Source organism: Protopterus annectens, chromosome 4.part1 (assembly GCF_019279795.1).
Source record: "Protopterus annectens isolate FY-2018-M chromosome 4.part1, PAN1.0, whole genome shotgun sequence".
NCBI lineage: Eukaryota > Metazoa > Chordata > Ceratodontiformes > Protopteridae > Protopterus > Protopterus annectens.
In genome coordinates, this window is record NC_056734.1 from 668,735,482 (window position 1) to 668,756,700 (window position 21,219).

Below are 21,219 nucleotides of genomic sequence, written 5' to 3' on the forward strand. Positions count from 1 at the left end.
TGATATAACAGACAGCCCATTCTTTAAGAGTAATAAAGCCCTCTAGGGTGTGTGTTATTGTGTAAATAATGCCCTTTCAGGGATGCATAAGCCTTCTGCCTGCAGTATTGGGACTAAGAACACCCCTGAGCATGTATTTGTACATTATACAATGATTGTCCATTAATACTCAAAAAGTAGTACGCTGACTGGTCAGTCCAAACAGTGTGCCAGTTGTAAATCTGAGCATATAGGAATGGAAAAAGGTCCTGTCTCCTGGACTTTTTTCCACTATTATATACCTTAAAAATTTCACTTTTCTTTCCCTTAAAAAAATAATAAACCTAAAAATGAGACACTTGAAACCAATGGGAGAGACAGGACAGACAAAAAAATAAAAGAAAAATCAGATACTTTATGCAAAACTAGAGAAACGTACCTGATTATCATTTTATTTTCTGTGTCCTGTCTCTCCCGTACCTTTAAAGTGCCCTTGTATCTTTTTTGTTTTTAATTAAAAAAAAAAGCAACAGAGATCTTCCTTTCTCCATTATTTCCTATATACAACACCTGTCACACAGCACTGATGTATTGTGTAAGCCTGGAAATGAAAATCCCATACATATGGGCAGTACATAAAAAAAGCAGGAGGACAGCCAAAGAAAGCAGAAGAACACCTCAGAGCCATTAAAGAAAACTAAGTAATTCTTTTCTTAAATAATGTCATTGTATAATAGCAATAACCAACTCCGTGATGTGGTACATTGAAGATTTACTCATGATTGTCTTTGTTTAATCACTTGGGCTTCACCTTTGTGATTAAACCACACCAACCATGGGTAAATCTTCAATATACCACACTCAAGTTGTTGGTTATTGCTATAATAACACACATCCTGTCAGTCATTATTGCTTCCTTATTGTAAATGTTTATAAATATGTTTTACAACTGGGTGTGTCCACAGGTGCAGAGCAAGTATCTTATAGCTGAAGCCACTGCTCTGTAGCAGACATGCACACTGCAGTGAAATTACACATGCATAATGTATTTGTTGAGTTACACACCATGTTGTCTTCTGATAGTAACCTGTGTCCATAGGTTATAATGCGTTTCTCATCTATATTTCAGAAATCGGATTAGACTAAGCACTTATTTCAATCTGTTTGATTGTAGTAACTTCATTTAACAAATCCAGTATATTAAAAATGTTCAATCTTGAAGTCTACCGCACAAAACCTATTTGACTTTCACTACGTATGGTTATGTTGCTCCATTGGAGATTCGATTTTCTGATTAAAAATATTTCACATATGTTCTTCTGTCTTCAGATTTAAACTGTGCACTTTTGTCTTTAGTTTGAAATTGTGCACTTTCTTTGTTATGTATATATTACAGGATAGATACATGCAATAACATGCACAAGATATGTAGTATCAGTTAATAAAACACTGAGTTTGCAATATCTGTTGATAACAGGATACAAGAAAGCTCTTGCTGCTTTGAGTTCAAAATATTGTATCTTTTGCATCAGTGGAGCCATATTGGTTTCCTGGGTAAATACCCCAGGTAGCAGCTATCTCTCTTGTGCTTTTTCAAAGTAACTTGCATGAAGTTAACATTCATTTAGGACATAATTCTTAAAATCACAAAGCTTTTTCTCCCACTACACATAATAACATTGGATCAAGCAGTAACAGGCAGCAGTCATTGTGAATGATGTTACTTACCCTTTTATATTATTTGAAAAGACAGTATTTTGCATGGACATATGATTCTAGTTCATGGACATGACATTATCTCACCTTCTATTGCCTGTGCTTGATTCAGTTTCTTTTGTTAATTTTTTTTTCACTGTACTTTCTGAACTAAAGATTCTACATTATTAACTGTGAATTAAGTTAGAACTTCTGAGTACAATGTGGTAGAAACCCTACAGATTGTCTTACAGTCAGTTGCCCTGATCACCTGAGCACAGGTTCTAGTTGCTCCAGCATAATAGCTATAGGTGACAGCTGCTCCGATAGCGATCCTGTTTTATACTAGAGTAATTACCACAGTCCTTGTATCCTGCTCACTGTAGGTGGTATGTAGGTGGTGTGTAGTCAATGCACCTTGGAGAAAGAGTGAAACAGGTGTTACACTGCAACACACTCTTTATTTGAGAATAATAAAGTAAAAGAGTGCTGTGAATTGGTGCAGTCATCCACAAAAAAATACTTTTGTAGACGTGTCATTTGCTTGTAAAATAATGAGCTTGACTAAATGCACTATGAGAATGTATGCATTTAGACTCTCATTCATGAGATTTTTGTATCCAAGCTAGGATGTGTTGAGGAGATGTAGTAGATCTACACAACTTTCAATGTGTTCACAAAATATCCTTAAATTACTAGCCTCCATTCCTGTCATGATAAGGTTTGGTGGCACTGCCATCAATGGATAGTGCACTGGACCTACTGGGGCTTGAATCTGAATCCCACAAATGACGACATTTAAATCTGGGTTCTCAAAGGCCAGTAGCTGATACTCTTCATGATCAAACCTGTAAACCTATAAGCTCTAAATTCAAGAATTCAGCTTTGTTCAGAGCTGTTTTACTTGACTATTGTAAGGCAAACACACTGCTTCTTAACCACTGCATAATTCATGAATACAAATAAATAAATGCATATTGAGTTGTTATTGCAGACATTATGCATGTCAAATAAATAAGATACCAGGATACATATTTACAAAAAATGTGAATTAAGTCAGTATCTGAATAAATTGATCTAGACAGTTGTATAATAATCACACAAGACTTTTTGACTTAGGCAAAAGGTCTATAAATTCTAATAAAATTTTTACTACCCTTGCTACAAATCAATGCCAGAGAAGCTCTCCTAATATTGAAATTATTAACATACAGTTAAAAAAATAAAATATAGGCTGTTTATTTAGCTTGTCAGCACCAAAAATATTATTTTGATATCTATCCTAGACATTTGTAACATTGGCCTAGGTTGGCAAGGAAAGACAAAAAAAACATGCTTTTCCTAGAGCAAGATCCTGAAAAGAAAAACAAAATTTCCTCTTTTTCTGGATAGTTCCTTCCTTTGCAGTAGTTTGAATAGCAATAAGCTGACCCTAATGCTGACATTAAAGAGTGAAACAATACTAATTTCATGCACTTTAATTGTACTTTGACTAAGGAATGCGGTCCATTCTCGTCATGGTATTAGAAACCCAAAAGACTTGGAGAAATAAAAAAACGCAGATGCCATAAATATGATGAGCAGCAAAAGAAAAAAGCACAGTCCTGAAGTATTGCACAAGGTGGGGAGAATAAATTTGTGGGGTATATACCATCTTTCTGAAAATAGTCTGCACCATATGATCAGAACTAGTTAAAACATGTTCCAGGCCACACAGAAAATGCAGAAATTCAAACCACATCTCATAAAGCACTCTAGCTAGTGCTACAAAGAGGTTAAGGATATCCAAGATCAAATACTTCCATTAATCTCTTACCAGTTTAATGCCATTAATAACCTGGACAAGTGTTTTATTCATAATATGTAATTTCCTAAACATCATCTGCAAAGGATCATGGAGACCATATCCTAAAAGGTGGCCCCCAACTATATTACCACAGCTCTAGCTATAACATTAGGCAAGATGGTGGGCTGAAAGCATGTTTAAAGTTAGTCAAATCAGTGGGATCTGAGTAACTCTTCTTAATTAAGAAAATAATCATGACTTATTTTAGAGATGAGTCAAGATGAGAAAAACTATACAGTTACATATAACAGATGCAAAACACCAAGGTTCAAATAAGAGGCTTGATAGACCTGAAGCAATACAAAGAGTCTGACATAAATTATGACAACCATGTTTATTGTCTCGTCAACCCATACTTCCCTGAAATTAATACTAAAGTAGTTGGGGAGAATGATAATGGCTTATCTAGCAGTACTCAGTAGAAGGATCTTAATAGATCTCATCTTTGATCATTAAGATCTTAACAACAAAAGTTCGCATTGTTTCCCCACACACTTCAGAGGTAAATTTTTTGTAATTCTGCAGTCATTCCACTACACTATCTATTCACTATCTCTGATGGCACAAAATATGTCTTCTTGTAAATAATCTCAGATCAGTAAATCCTATAGAGATCTACTGGAAAGGCTCATCCAGACTCTGCTACAGTTTGCTGAGGGAAAGGTTAATTTGCTCTTTATTTTGTTGTATTTTGTATTACTTTATTACATTTTTATATTTTGTATATTATGATTTGCTTTCTTTACACTGTTTTACTTGTATTCTGCGTTTAACTCCATATTAAAACTTGAAAAGAGACCACAGCTCTTTCTCTTGTGAGTCAGACAGAATTTTTTTGCACCCTCATAACTGGTTACTGTTGTGTTCTTAAACACCACTGTCTCTCTAGTTGCCTGCCCCTTATGTTAATTTGACCATGTATCTCATTTCCTCTCTGCTTTTACTGACTGGTGTGAGTAAACACAAAATTATCATTTTGTAAAATCTCTCCCCTTCAACTATTTAAATTTATTGGCCATCCTACTGTATTCCATAGTACCAGAATACAAAAGTGACCACCCCCTTTCAATCTATCTTGCTGTTTTAAAAATAGTGACTCTCCAATAAAACTTAACTTTTTAGACAGGTAAAACTTAAATTACCTACTTTCACATCTAACTCCTGTAGTGCACACTGCAGTGTTTAGGATAAACCATTTTTTATCTTACCTTTAAGCATCTATTGCAAGACCACCAGTTATTGGAGAGCCTACATTCTGCCTCTCAGTAGTCATCTTGGGATTAGTGTTTCTGTTTTCTCATGGTGAGAGAAGGAGTACAGTGACATTATTTCCAGGAGACTGCTGATCACCTGAAAGCATAATAACTGATTTATAGGTTACAGCTTGGAATCTGTGCTTATATTCTGATCCTGGTGAGAGTAGGAGCAGAGTGCATTGATTCCTGACTCTTGCAGGTTGGAGAATGAGTGTCTGTGCTTAAAGTACCTGACTGATCTGGTTGCTATTCAAGGCATCTACCAGAAAAAGGCTACAAGCCTGCAGACCCTTGCATCATCTGGGACAAAACTGTGGATCACCAAACAGGCCGTGGCCTGCTTCTCTTCTTGGGATTAGTGCTAACATTTTGTTTCTGGTGAGAGAAAAAACAAAGGAGTATTGTATCCCAACAGAGTGAAGCTGTTCTGAGACCAGGCAGTAGCCATTCATGTGACCCCCCCCCCCCTCTTTTCATCATTCTTGACAAGCTAATTCTTTATTTTTCAGTAAGTCCTGCTTGAATTATTTCTAACTTCAGAATATCTGCCTAAATACTTCATCCTTAAATTTTCAGGGTCTACATATTTGTTTCCCCTCAAGTGTTTGGCAGTGCTTTGTACAGACTCAGACACCTTGAGTGACATTTTTCCTGTAAAAGGTCAGTTCCCTGTGCTTTCTCCTATTAACCTGGTGAACTTGGGCATTCTGAGGCAGTGTAGCAACTGCCTGATGTACATAGACAACCCTCTCCTCTTACCTCCCAGCACTCAGCCTTGTGAGAGATGCACTTGTATATCCAAATTGGAAGCCATTCACTCTCAACCCAAGACCGGAATAGCTGGTCAAGAGGAGAAGGTCAACACCTGCACCACACCACATGCAACACATATCCCTTCAGAACACCCACCATCACAGCTCTCACATAAAAACACAAACCACACACCCACCTTTGCAGAGGCTCTCAATAGAAATCTACCCAAACAGCATAGACCTCCAAGGCAGAAACACACTCAACCACCACAACACAGCACAAACCACAAGACACATATCTCACCTACACAGTGTGCCCCTTAACCTAAGCCCCTAAGGCAAAACAGCTTGCCCAATATACTAATAATAGGTGACATGATAGTGAGGTACACTGATGTCCCACTCATTAGGTTGAATAAGGAGAAGGTAAGAGTCAGCTGTCTATCAGGTGCCAGAATCCGACACATAACACACGCATTCAGGCCACTCCACAATAAGTATAAGTATGACTCTGTCACTGTCCATGTTGGTGTGAATGACCTGAGATGCACCTCCCTGGACTACATGGAAAGAGACATGGAGGAGCTCTCGGATTATGGGGACCAGGCAGGTATGACCCTAGCCCTGAGCAGCATCCTACCATCGCCCAGAATGATACCGCAGTACAAGCAGAATGATTGACTTCAACAATTGGCTAAGTTTCTGGTGTAATTCTAAGGGGATCCAGTACCTGTCTGCTTGAGATGACATGACTGACAGACCTCGATGCTTTGCCAGAAATGGCCTGCATCTGTCACCCATGGGTTTCTGGATATTGGCTAATGCTCTTGCCACCCCTATAATGCCTTTTTTAGGAATTGTTCTAAAGACCAAATTACCACCATAACAGCTATAAATAAATGCAATCTGAGGGTCATGTTGCTCAATGCTAGAAGTCTAAATCTCAAGATGCACTTGCTCGAAGCACTCTTCAAAATGGAGAACATCGACATTTCTGCTGTAACAGACACCTGGTTTAAAGCAGCAGAAAGCACCCCTGCACTACCATGCTATAACTCATTCCACACCCTTTGGCCCCAGAATATGGACCAAAACTCCAAAGGTGGTGGTGTCTCCATATTCATAAAGGATATGCACAAGTCCAGACTAGTAGCCCAGCATAACGCATCTGAGATACTTCAGGTACAACTAACATTGGGTAAAATGGCAATTCAGGTCGTAGCCTGCTATAGGTCCCCAACCATGTCTCAAGACCCTCGCTCCATGTTCCTAAGCACCCTGGAAACTATTAGGGTCCAACAAAACACTTTCATACTAGGTGACTTCAACAACCCCTCCATCAGGTGGAAAAAAACTACTCATGCACCAATACACTGGTCCAACGCTTTCTGGAATTCATCATTTCCAATGCCGTGGACCAGATCATTCTTACCCTCACTAGAGGAAGCAACATCCTTGACCTGGTTATTACTAACATGGGAAACTGTTGCTCTACACCAATAGTCAATTCCTCCCTGGTTAGATCCAACTACAAACTAATCACCATGGAAATCCACATCTCCCCTACATCCCCCCACAAAGGTAATCACCATGAAAAACTTCTCCAAAGCTGACTTTGGGCTCCTAAAAACAGAGGTGGCTACCTTCACGGCACCCATATCTATGGAAAATAGATGCATGGCTGCCAAATCATACACCGATGCACTGTATGAACACGTACATAAATGCATGGAACTAGCCATACCCAACAGAACCAAGATGCTCTCCTCCAAAAAAAAGAAAGCCAATCTGGTGGTCCTGTGTCATTAATAAACTCTACAACAGAAGAAAGAAACTGTTTCAGAAAAAGGTGAAGTCCCAAGAATGGAAAAACTCCCTTATTAGCCTCAACAAAAAGTTGAGATCCCTCATCAAAACCTCTAAAGCCAGCTATGAAGGCAGAATTGTGGCAGACACTAAAAACAACCACAAAGCCTTCTATAGTTATATCAAGAATCTCCACAGCAATACCCAGATTTTCTCTGAGTTACTGTACAATGGGACCTCCTATACTGAGCCAACAGATATTGTCTACATACTGGCCGGCAGATTAAGTGCCAAATTTACCCCTCTCCCCCTCCCCCATAAAGGACCAATCACAATACCGGAAGAATGACAGGCACCCAGCATTACTGCAGCACAGGTTAAAGCTGCATTGTCCAAGGCCAAGAATACAGCTTTCATGGGAGCCGACAATATCCCTGGCTGTGGTCTACCTGAACTACAAAGTAAACTGGCACCACACCTGTGTGTCCGGTTCAATCACAGCCTCACCTCAGGCTTTGTCCCTACAGAACGGTGCATTGCTACAGTCATCCCTCTCCATAAAGGGGGAGTGACTACAGACCCTGGGAATTATCTCCCCATTAGCCTGACAAGTCTGATATGTAAGGCTATGCAGCACATCATCATGGTCCTAATTAACAAGGATATAGGGAATCTCCAAATTCTAAATCCCACGCAATTTGGTTTTGTGAAAGGTAGATCATGCCTACTCAACCTGGTTGACGTCTTTGAGTCAGTCACCAGAGCTGTGGATGAGGGCAAGGCAGTTCATACAGCCTACCTCGATCTGGCCAAGGCCTTTGATACCATTCCCCACTCACAAATTATTGATAAACGCACCAAACTAGACATCAAACCCTATATCACTAGGTGGGTTGCAAAGTGGCTCACAGATAGAACCCACAGTGTGAAAGTAGTGGACTCCAAGTCAGACTGCCAACCAGTCACGAGTGGAGTCCCACAAGAATTGGTCCTGGGTCCTCTTCTGTTTGACATCTACTTCTCAGAAGTCCAGGCCAACATGGAGGGACTCTTGCTGACCAAGTTTGCAGATGACTGCAAACTGGGAGCCATTATTAACCCCCCAAGTGATGTAAACATCCTGCAGAAAGGCATCACTAAGACCAATCACTGGTGTCAAAACCATGGCCTTAAGCTTAATGCCAAAAATACATCATCATCCCCTTTGGGAAAACCTCAGTTCCCACTAATTACCACATCGATGGGAGCTCACTGAAAACTGAAGGCGTTATAAGAGATCTGGGGACACAGGTTGACAGCAACCTCTCCTTCGACCACGACATTGCCACTGTGGTCAGAAAGTCATTCTATGTGGCACATCTCATTACCAAGGGTTTTGCATCCAGGAAGAAAGAGGTCATCAACTCTCTCTACTCTTCCCTCATTAGGCCAATCATCGACATTTAGCATGTACCTCACTAGACACATGCAACAGCTAGAAAGGCCACAAAAGTACCTCACGAAGAGGATCCTAGGCCTTAAACACATGTCCTACATGGACAGACTGAAAATAATCCAGCTATTCTCTGTCTCATATCATCTACTAAGTGGCAATCTCTGCTTGATTTACAAATCCATGTCTGACCCAACTCTGTTAGAAATGCTACATCTAAAGAAATCCCAATCCCTCTGCAGCACATGCTCCAGAGACCTCAACCTCATTACCACAATCAACAGATCATGCTGGAGGGACAGGTTCATAACCCAAAGACTCCCCATGCTCTGGAATAGACTTCACATACACGTCAAGCAGAGCACCTCACTGGCCATCTTCAAGAGCAATCTTGATGAGTGGATGGGAAATAGAAAGTTCACCAAACCAGGGATCACTCCAGTGGTTCTACTTGACAGAGGCACTGGGAACTAACGTCGGGCAGCACGATGCACTGCTAAGCTGGTAAAGGCTCCAGAACCATTAGCCTAGTACACACCCATGAACCTATGAATCAATCTAATGCTGTCTTCCTCATGACTGCCCAGTTCCACATCTTCTTCAGTCTCCTGAATGGCTTTAGTTTATGTAGGATATAGGCCAGAAATATGTCTGGGGACAAAGAAGGAACATTTGCAACTTACTTCTCAACTGTCCAGATTTTTGTAGAATAATCAGATTTCTGGCTCATATTTTTTTATCTGTTTATCATAAAATTTATAGTTTTCTGGCAAATCATTGAGGACTGACGTTACTAAATAATGATGTATGTTTAAGTTTCAGACTTCATATTCTTTATAAAAATGCATGCTAACATAAATCCTGTAATTCTAGCAACTTTCTAACTTTATAAGACCAATGTTTAAAATCTGACCATATTTTTGAGCCTTGCCCCCAATTATTTTTGGCTTTGTCCAGATTTTTTCTGCTACAAAGTTAAGAGGTACGATTTGCACTCAGACAAGTAAATGGCAATCTAGACCCCTCCCCCAAGAACCCTCTTTGCATGCACACATAGCCCTATGGTAGGATTATACTGCTTTATGATAAGCAACATTCTGAAACTGAACAATAACTGCCTTTAGACCTAAAGGAAAGACTACTTTAAAATATAGCATTGAAGAATCTCTTTAAAGGTATTATGGGGAATACAGAGAAGTAGCTTAATTAAAAACTACTGACATTAAAAAATAGATCATCAAGAAACTAAAAATAATCATTGGAAAAGTAAAAGATAAATATGAATTAAAACTAGGAAGAAGCATTAAATTAAAAGCAGAATTAAAACTAGCACTGGTAGCCACAGATAATTGTAAGCTCTTTAATTACATTAGAAAATTGGGAAATAACACCAAGCAATGATCTGAACTAAACTTGAATGGTATTACCTATGGTGACCCTAAAGGTATAGTTGACTTACTTGTAAACATATTTAGTGCAAATTTTACTACAGAAATGCTGTCATCTTTATTCTGTGGCTCTGAGTCCCATCTTACCATTCAAAAGCCCAAGATCATCAAGGAGTGAATCACAGCTCTGTTATCAAAAATTTAAACCTCATCTTCCATAGACCCAGACATTTTATCTGGGTGACTAATAAACCGCATCAAACAGGTCCTCACTAAACACCCTCCGGCACTTGTTTACTGTAAGCCTAACCAGTAGGTATGTCCATGAGGTATGAAAAAGAGCACTTTTAATGCACATTCTCAAATGGGCACTAATCACAGACCTGATAAACTAGTGACATATCAGCCTAACTAGCCTAATTTGTAAGACCGTGGAACATATTATATCTGACTTCAAAAACTACAATATTCAAAATCTCACTCAACAGTAACCACAACAGTTTCATTTTGTCATGGCTATAACATGCCTACTTAATGTAATATTTTTTTCAAAAAGATCACAGATGCATTGTATAGGGGTCATTCAGTCCACCTGAATCTAGATCTGGCCAAGATTTTTGACACCATGCCCTTAAGTGTAACTAGGATAAAAGACCTCATGGTAGACCCTTACATAGTTGGGGAGGTAACAAATTGGTTGAAAGGTAGAACCCACATAATTTAGGTGTCAGGTGACACTTCAGAAATTAAGAAAGTAACTAGAGAAATACCCCAAGGCTTAGTGCTGTGACCCCCTCCTCTTTCACAATTATTTTTTGTGGCTCCCATGATAAAATCCCAGGCCTTTGGTTAACAAGATTTGCTGGTGACTATAATCCATATGCTACCATTCACTCCCCTACAAAGGTAGTATCATTACAAAATAATTATTCATTACAAATCAATGGTGTACAAAATGGGGCTAACATTAAATGAAAAAGCCGAGCACTGGCACATTTGTAACCATCATTCAACTACAGTTCACAGTATAGCCAGTACCTCACTCCAGATGGACAGAATAGTCATAGACCATAGCATTTGGGTTAGCAATTCCCTCTTCTCTGACTACCATGTAACAACATTAGCTAGGAAATCCTTTTGTTAAATCACTAATTGTTAAAGGCATCACATCATGTCAGAAGTTATCCTCCATCTGTACTCAGACATAATTAGGCCAATTATGGACAACAATGCCTTTTTGTCGTGTAACTAGACAGATATACTGTGCATTTAGAAAGGCCTAATGTTTTCTAAATAAAAAGATTATTGACCTGAGAATCCTTAGTTACCAAATATGGTAGAAGCCCTGTCACTGTACTCTCCTATAGACTCCATTGAAGATATCTATCTTGCATTCTTTGCCATCAAAGACCCTACCAGATAACTTTTACCTTTATAAGGCAAACAGCTATATGAACAGTTGAACTAATAATCTACATCTGCACCAATATATAAAGAAAACACATTGGAAGGACTGATTTATTACATAATTATTACCCCATTTATCTAACAAATTCCCTTTATGTGTTAAATAGTGTGGCACCCTCACATCCTTGAAGAACCTTGATTATTGGATTGATATTCACAAATTCCTCCCTGGGCTGAGAAGTTTTGCCCTGATAAAGTGAAATACATCCTGAACATGGGTACTGATAAAGAATAAATGGTATATTGACCTATTTATCTTGTACGATCCTCTTCTGGCAGAGGGAGAAAATATTGGGGTTGTATAGAGATGCAGTAGCAGAGGGAAGACTATTAATACTGCTTGAGTGAGCATCTAAAATGTGCCACTCACTGAGGGAAATGGACTAGAAAAAGGAAACTATAACACATCCTGAAATCAGTGTAACTCTGATGATCAGCACGAAAGACCATTGTTTTATTATAGTTCACACTACATAGTATATTTTAGGTATAAACACTGGAAATAGTACATGGCATGTGTGTTTAAGCTAATTGTTGCTCCATTAGGATGATGCCATTGGTATATATTTTGGACAAACTTTATTCCAAGGGGTACATCAGTGTCCCAGAATTATTAGTGGGTCACATTAAGTAGAAGGTCTTTGTTTTGTTTTATGTCAAGAAAATAGTTCAGCTTTAAAATATCACTGTGTTTTACCTTTCTTCCCAGCAAGGCAGTTAGAGAGGAAATAAAACAGTACTTCTTCAGCCTAAAGTCTTTTATCTGTTATAGCTGTAGTTTTCGTGTCATATCTACAGTTGCTTATTTCTCGTAACTGTTAACTATTAAAGGGTATATCACATACATGGAAAAATATTTTTGTACTAAAGCCCACTACAGAGCATCTAAATCACATGATGTCTGATAACCTCGTGGCCCACAGATCCCAGCAGCACGTAATTATTTCCTCTAGATGACATTAAGTGACAGTGCTTTATCTCTAATACTATAGTCTTCTCTTCACAGTGTTGGATTTTATCAGTTTACTGGTGTTTATCCCTTAATTGATGTGCTTACTGTAAAGCAAGTATACATTTTATACTTAAGAAATATATTATTTAGGAATACAGGAATAATACTAAGCAAGAAATTATGGAAGCTATGAGAGCTATAGCAGTCCTGTATACTTTTAAAAAGACACACTTAAAAGTTCTTGTGTGCCTTTTCTAGTATTTAATAGTGCTCGACTCCCAAAACAAGCAGGATGAAACCTGATAATCCTGGAATAAATTTGTGTCTATCCTATTAATTGTCAAGACACATCATGATTAATTCAGTCTGTGAAATATACAAATATCTACTCACCTCTCACAAGTGCAGTCTGAAAGTAGCAAATATCTATGCAGTCTGGACACATCCCTCTCACCCAATAAAATGGTCTGAGTATCATAGACTGCTACCCACATCCCATCACCAACTGACTAATGCAGAGGACGTAAAAAATCTCTATAGAAGCATCCTAGGCTTAAGAAGTCTAGGTCACAGCAGATGGCCACCTCCATGTTAGCATCATGCACTCACATAGTAAAAAATAACCAGGAGATTGACTGTAAACTGTCTAATACCTCAAATTCAAGGAACAAAATTAGTAATGGCTCAGTAATTGGTGACTCTAGTGTCAGTCACACTAACTCCAGAGTCCCAAGACAGGACTAAGAAAGGGGGTACAATTAGTTATCTTTGTGGTGCTAGGTTCCATGGCACACAAGGGATCTAAAGTCACTTTTACCAAACAGATATGATTGCATCCTAATGGTAGTCCATGTGGGTATGAATGAGTTGAGATGTATAAGCATGAAGAACATGTTCTGAGCCATGTTGTATCTTACCTTGCATGTGTTCAGTGTAGGGAAGACATTGGTCCTAGTGAAATCCTTTTTCGTCCAAAATGATACCAATATACAAAAACACGATTGGTTTCAATAACTGGTTTAATGACTGGTGTCATTCTTGGGGGGGGGGGGGCAATAGGTGGCAACATGGGAGGAAATGATTGACAGTCCCACTTGTTTCATGAAGGATGACCTGCTCCTCTAGTTCCAAGGCTACCACAGGTTGGGTAAGGCCCTTCCTGCTAACATAATGCATTCTTTAGGCAAAGTCCAGCAAATGGACATCTTAGCATAGCAGATGTGAATGCAGCCATTCCAAACTTAAAATGGACCATAATCACAGTGCCTCTTCTCATTGCCAGGAGCAGTAACAACAAATTGCTTAATCTTGAGGGTCTCTCTAATTTTGAGACTTTGTGGCACTCTCTCCATACCTGTGTGTCAGGCCTGATGGAAACGGTGGCAACAGTTCCATATCTGTCAAGGACCATATCAGCTCTAGACAAATTCTTAGAGATTCACAGACTGAACTCATTGAACTCCATCTTACCCTGAATAAGACAAAAAAAATCAACTTATAGCCTACTCTAAAACACCGTCCATGTTCAATGATGATCACTTAAGATTCGGAAATGTACTTGAGGAACTAGTTCATAAATCCCCTTAATAATGGGTAATGTCAACTACCCCCTCAATAAACTGGAACAGCTAAACCTCCAAAAGACAAGTTTGCCCAGAGATTCTTAGACTTATTAAATAATGGATAGCTAACAAACCAACTGAACTGCACAATATTATTGACCTTGTCCTAACTAATTCAGCCACTACGTATGCCACCTCTCTAGTTTCTCCATCCGTGGTTAACTTTGACCATAAATGTCTATAATTCTCATTCAAAATCATTAATTTAACTTATAGACAATAATTCTGAATTCAAGAATTTGAAACGGACAAATCTCCTCATGCTCCATAATGAGTCATCCAAAATTCATTTGCAATATCATCAGACCTGATACAGAAACAACTACTGTTTATACAAAGGATTTCTATCCACACACAGATAAGTGACTAGACCTGAACATCCCTACTATAGCAAAATATAATGGGAAGTTTAAGAGAAGAAATCACCCTGGTGGACCACCAGCTTAAATAAACTCTATAACAAGAGAAAAAAATTCTTAAATCATAAATATTAAAGTAAAAGCCAATACCCAAGGGCTGTGGCTGACCATGTTTTCAGATGTTTGCAAGCTTGTTGCAGCCATTGAAACCCCAAATGACTTTGATATCCTGCAGGATGTCCCAAATCAACAACTAGTGCCAAAATCATGGACTGAAACTAAATGCCAAAGAATGCATTATTGTATACGTTCAGAAGTCATCTACCCCAGGGAGCTACTGCATTGACAATACACCCCTAATGGCTGACTCAGTTGTTCAGGATTTGGGAACTTATATGGACAGTGACTTAACCTTTAGCCAACATGTCTCCATTGTCATAAGAAAGTTCTATATTGCACAGCCTATAAACAAAGGGGTTACGTCTAGATCTAAAGATGCTATTGTTCCCCCTCACTCAGCCTTCATTAGGTCAGTGATTGAGTATAATTCCCCCATTTGGCATGTATCTGTCCAGGCACATGTAACAACTGCAATGCCCACAGAGATACCTTACTAAAAGGATGCAAGGCCTAAACAACAAGTCCTACATGGACCAAGTCAAAGCCCTATCACTATACTTGGAACCTGTGTCTGGCATACAAGGCATTCTCCATCCCAATAGTGATGGATTTACTGCACATCAGCAAATCAAAATAACATCAGAAATACTCAGCCTAGGAATCTAAACTTCTTCTGAAACATTAACAGAATGGTTTTGATTGACAAGTATATCTCACAGAGGGTACCACTGTCCTTGAACAGACTCCCCATCCGCACAAAATAAAGCTCATCTTTTTAAATATTCAAGAACAATGTAGATCTATGGATGGGAAACAAAAAAATTACCTCAGGACAACTGCCATAATTCTAATGGATAGAGACAGTTCCTAAATGCATTATCCCATGCATGGATGCCCTTAAAATGTCCATGGAATGATCCTGGAATGGTCACTAGGTGTGATATATAATTATCCACCAAGGGCTGTTTAAAACTAATCTAACACCAAATGTGTGTAATTCAAGCAACAAAAGGGAAATTGGCTAGGCTTAAAATGGCCTGCAAGGTCAGCTAGTCTAGTATTTTCCTATGAACTTACAACAGATCTAAAATTCTTCATATCAAAGACTGCATCAGAAATATCAGTAAGAAACAGGGCTAGTAAGGCGAATTATGAACTTAATTATTTATTTGCGTTTGTTTTCCAGGAAAGTCCAACTGGGTAAGTCAACTGAGCAACAACACACAAACTATATAATATGTATGCTTAAAATAGATTCTGCAGCCAAGAATAATTATAAATATTTCTTTAATAACATAAAGAACCTAAGAAATAACAGCAGTAGCATTCTGAGCTTATTAGACATGAAAGCACACATACGGACCAATCAGATATAGAATATATTCTGGCAAACACATTTAGTGCAAACTTTATCCCTGAAACAGCTGTCTTAATTCTACAAATTCCCTTACATATCCTAATATCAAAATATGTTATTATTTATTGACAGTCATATATTTAATGTCAGATCAAATCCAACCCCTTTCGCTTACATGAAGTACAGTGCAGCTTAAGCAAATATGACATAAGGCTTGGAAGCTGCAGCATAAAGATAAAGTGCAGATCAGCTATGAAAGATATAGACAGCTAAGAAATCACTCCAAGAAATTCTTTCAAACTGACAAAAAAAAAAAAACAATTCTCCACCAATCTACAAAAAATGTACTCTTTCCAACCCAAAGGGATACTGGACAACCATTACCATACTGTTGAAACCTGGAATAACTACACAGCCAAATCCCCTACCAAAGAAATCAAATCTAAACGTGTTCAACAGCTCAGCTCCCTCTTCATCCTAATAGTATTTATGGCACTGAAACTGTACCAGATGACCCACTAGATCTTTCTCTGATTCTACAAAATAGTACACTAACATGTTCTCTCCAGCTAGTCCCAGCAAAAAACAAACAAATACTCTTATCCCAACTAAAATTTACATGATTAGCAACCAATCAACTTCCAGCTGAGTATTTAAAATCCACTGCTGATGCAATAATCTAACCCATATCCATTCTAACCAATGGAGTCATACTAGAATCCTTTTTTCCTAAGGAATGAAAAAAAACATATATTCCTCTGCTACACAAAGAAGGAAAATCACGTAAATTATCATGCTTTTGACCAATAGTAATATTCTTTCCCTTGTCAAAAGTGAAAGGTGTATACATTCCCAAATGCTCAAATACATTATAAATAACAATCTACTTTCTCCCACCATGGCTTTTATTCTATATATAGTACCACAGTGACTCCTCTCTCCTTCCATAATACCATAAATAAGCTAAAGGATGAAGAAGAATTGGTCTCAGCTATTTTCTTTGATCTGTCAAAAGCATTTGATATGGTCTCCCATATTAAACTTCTACAAACATTACTGTACTTAGGATACTCCACTTTCACTTTAACTGGTTCAAGAGTTATCACTCTGATAAAACACACTGTGTCAAAGGGCAAACACCCATCTTGTTCTACCTACTCCATTAACATAGTGTCCCCAGGGCTCAGTCTTGGGACCATTCCTCTGTCATATTTTTATACTACTGTTGGACAGTGTTCCTTTCTTCGATGCACAGGTGACTCCATTCTCATTTGATCAGCATCCCCATGGCCCTACTGCCAATATTACAAAGCAATCTTATTCTGCCATAGAAGATTCTCTGAACCACTCCAAACTCCTACAGAACCCAAACAAAACAAATGTGCTTTTTCTTCCACAACTATACTCTGACCATAAAAATACTTTCACTTATGACATTTGCATGGATTCAACAATATAGGTGATAAGCAGAAAATAACTTTAAGGAAAATAAAGAGAATCTATGGCAGACTATACATACCAGTTGGTCCTTATTTGCTTATAGATTTGATGTTTGTCTATTACAGCAGTATTAATTCAAGAGAAGAAAACAGGCAAATAATTAAAGAAAAAGTACAAACTAGGAGCTAGGCTTTAAATGGTCATCAAGGGCAGCTAGCTTAGTACTTACTTATGAACCTATAAACATGAGTTGCAGCATGAGGCAGGAATAAAAAATTAAACATGAATAAATACTTTAACACATATTCCTCAGCATTAAATGCCATGATGACAATGGCATTCTGTCACAGATGGTGTACAAGATATGTAACCCATGTGAGCACAGGACGAACAAGGGCAAACTTAAAAATGTGTGATACAAAGAAATATCTCTTTCAACGGCTTCAGTGGAATGTGGCCAGAAAGCAAACAGACATTCACAGCATGCTGGGAATGTTAACATGCAGCATGACTGTATTAGATTCGTACAGATATGTTGACAGACAAGGGCATGAAAGTGAGTTCAGAGTTTTAAAAAGAAGCACAGTGATTTAACACCTGATCTGGAAAATAAGAGGCTAAAATTAAATGGTAAATGGTAATAAGTCATGAATTCTTTCAAGAAACAAAAAAAAACTAGATGATCTTTTATAATGAACTTCCATTATGCTAGAAATGAGTTGTATGAAGATTAGAATCTGACTCCCCAAAAAATAGATTTAGCATTTTTGTATTAACTAATTAAAAGTAATGTATGTCATACAAACAAAGATATAGATATTGACTACTGTGTTAAAAAAATAAAGAAAAATAATGATCTTAAAACCTGTAGATCATCTGACATGTTACTTTCTGCATGGAAGACGAATTATGCCAAAAAATATTTTTTTATCTAGCAATAAGCAGAAGTTGCTGTGGACACAGTATAAACAATTTAGCATGTAAATTCCATATGATATCTGATACAATTGTCATCACTTCAGAAGCAGCACACATTTAAACTAGCTGTGGTTACGTATAAATAATAGTTAAATCTGCCAGTTTGGCTGTAGCAAAATGTAATTTTAATCATTTTACACATTTCAGTAAATCCTTTTCATGACCATACTGCATGGAGAAAGGCACGTATCATATTCATATCTTAAATTTCTCATCTCAGTGGCATTGTACAGAGAATGCAGTAGGAATTTCCAGACTGCGGAAACTTGCTTTTGACAAATCTCCAAAACAAATTGCGTCACATTTGTATGGCTTAGGTAGCCTAGAGTCATGTTTGCTTAATTTGTTTCTCTGAAAACAGAGTAGCTGCTGTGATTTGAGATCCTCACAGATTGCCAGGGTCATTTCTCTCTCCTATGGAGAAGGAGGCCATTAACCCTGTAAAGTAACTTCATTTCCTCTGCTGTGATCTTAGCCTTGCAGTCACTAACAAGAGCTTGTGACCATGGGGTGACCATGATACAGAATGACTGCTAAATTGAGATATGCATCCTGTGACTCATTCATTTCTCCTCTACAGTGTGGCACACAGTTTTTGCTTCACCATTGCATTCCAATGCACAGTTCTCACCTAATCACTACAGTGTGATACTCAGTTTTTGCTTGACCACTACTGTGTGATACGCAGTTCTTTTTATAAAACCTTAGTGTGCTATGCAGTTATTGTTTCACCTCTACAGTGTGGCACACACCACCACACCACTGCAGTGTGATACACATTTCTTCCTTCATCACTGCAGTGTGATACACAGTCCTTCCTTCACAACTTTAGTGTGATAACTAGTTCTTGTTTCACCAGTGTAGTTTGATACACACTTCTCACTTCATCATTATAGTGAAGTACACGGTTCTTGCTACACCTTTGCAGTGTGGTACTCAGTTCTTGCTTCATTAGTACAGTGTGATACACAGTTCTTTCTTTAAAACTGCTGAGCTGTATACAGTTCTTCTTCACCATTACAGGGTAGACACAGCTCTTGCTTTACCACTGTAGTGTGGTACCCAGTCTTTCCTTCACTACTGTAGTGGGATACACATTCCTTCTTTCTACACTGTTGTGTGGTACACAGTTCTTGCTATACCAAACCAGTGTGGTACACAGTTCTTGCTTCACCACTGTAGTGTGGTACACTTTCCTTGTTATACCAAAGTAGTGTGGTACACAGTTCTTGCTACACCAAAGTAGTGTGGTACACAGTTCCTCCTTTCCCAAAGCAGTGTGGCACACATTCCTTGCTATACCGAAGCAGTGTGGTACACAGTTCTTGCTCTGCCAAAGTAGTGTGGTACACATTCCTTGCTATGCCAAAGTAGGGTGGTACACATTCCTTGCTATTCCAAAGCAGTGTGATAACAGTTCTTAGTAAACTAAAGCAGTGTAATACACATTTCTTGCTTTACCAAAGCAGTGTGGTACACAGTCCTTGCTATATCAAAGCAGTGTGGTACACATTCCTTGCTATACCAAAGCAGTGTGGTACACATTCCTTGCTATGCCAAAGTAATGTGGTACACATTCCTTGCTATACCAAAGCAGTGTGGAACACAGTTCTTGCTACACCAAAGCAGTATGGTACACATTCCTTGCTATACCAAAGCAGTGTGGTACACATTCCTTGCTATACCAAAGCAGTGTCATAACAGTTCTTGCTACACCAAAGCAGTGTGGTATATATTCCTTGCTATACCAAAGCAGTGTGGTACACATTCCTTGCTATACCTAAGCAGTGTGGTACACAGTTCTTGCTATACCAAAACAGTGTGATGCACATTTCTTTCTACACCAAAGCAGTGTGGTACACAGTCCTTGCTATACCAAAGCAGTGTGGTACACATTCCTTGCTATACCAAAGTAGTGTGGTACACATTCCTTGCTATGCCAAAGTAGGGTGATACACATTCCTTGCTATTCCAAAGCAGTGTGATAACAGTTCTTTCTAAACTAAAGCAGTGTAATACACATTTCTTGCTTTACCAAAGCAGTGTGGTACACAGTCCTTGCTATACCAAAGCAGTGTGGTACACATTCCTCGCTAAACCAAAGCAGTGTGGTACACATTCCTTGCTATGCCAAAGTAATGTGGTACACATTCCTTGCTATACCAAAGCAGTGTGGAACACAGTTCTTGCTACACCAAAGCAGTGTGGTACACATTCCTTGCTATACCAAAGCAGTGTGGTACACATTGCTTGCTATACCAAAGCAGTGTGGTACACATTGCTTGCTATACCAAAGCAGTGTGATAACAGTTCTTGCTACACCAAAGCAGTGTGGTATACATTCCTTGCTACACCAAAGCAATGTGGTACACATTCCTTGCTATACCAAAGCAGTGTGGTACACATTCCTTGCTATACCTAAGCAGTGTGGTACACAGTTCATGCTATACCAAAACAGTGTGATGCACATTTCTTTCTACACCAAAGCAGTGTGGTACACAGTTCTTGCTATGCTAAAGCAGTATTGTACACATTCCTTGCTATAGCAAAGCAGTGTAATACACAGTTCTTGCTACACCAAAGCAGTGTGGTACACATTCCTTGCTATACCAAAGCAATGTGATACACAGTTCTTGCTACACTAAAGCAGTGTGGCACACATTCCTTGCTATACCAAAGCAGTGTGATACACAGTTCTTACTGCTCCAAAGCAGTGTGGTACACATTTCTTGCTATACCAAAGCAGTGCGATGCACATTTCTTGCTACAC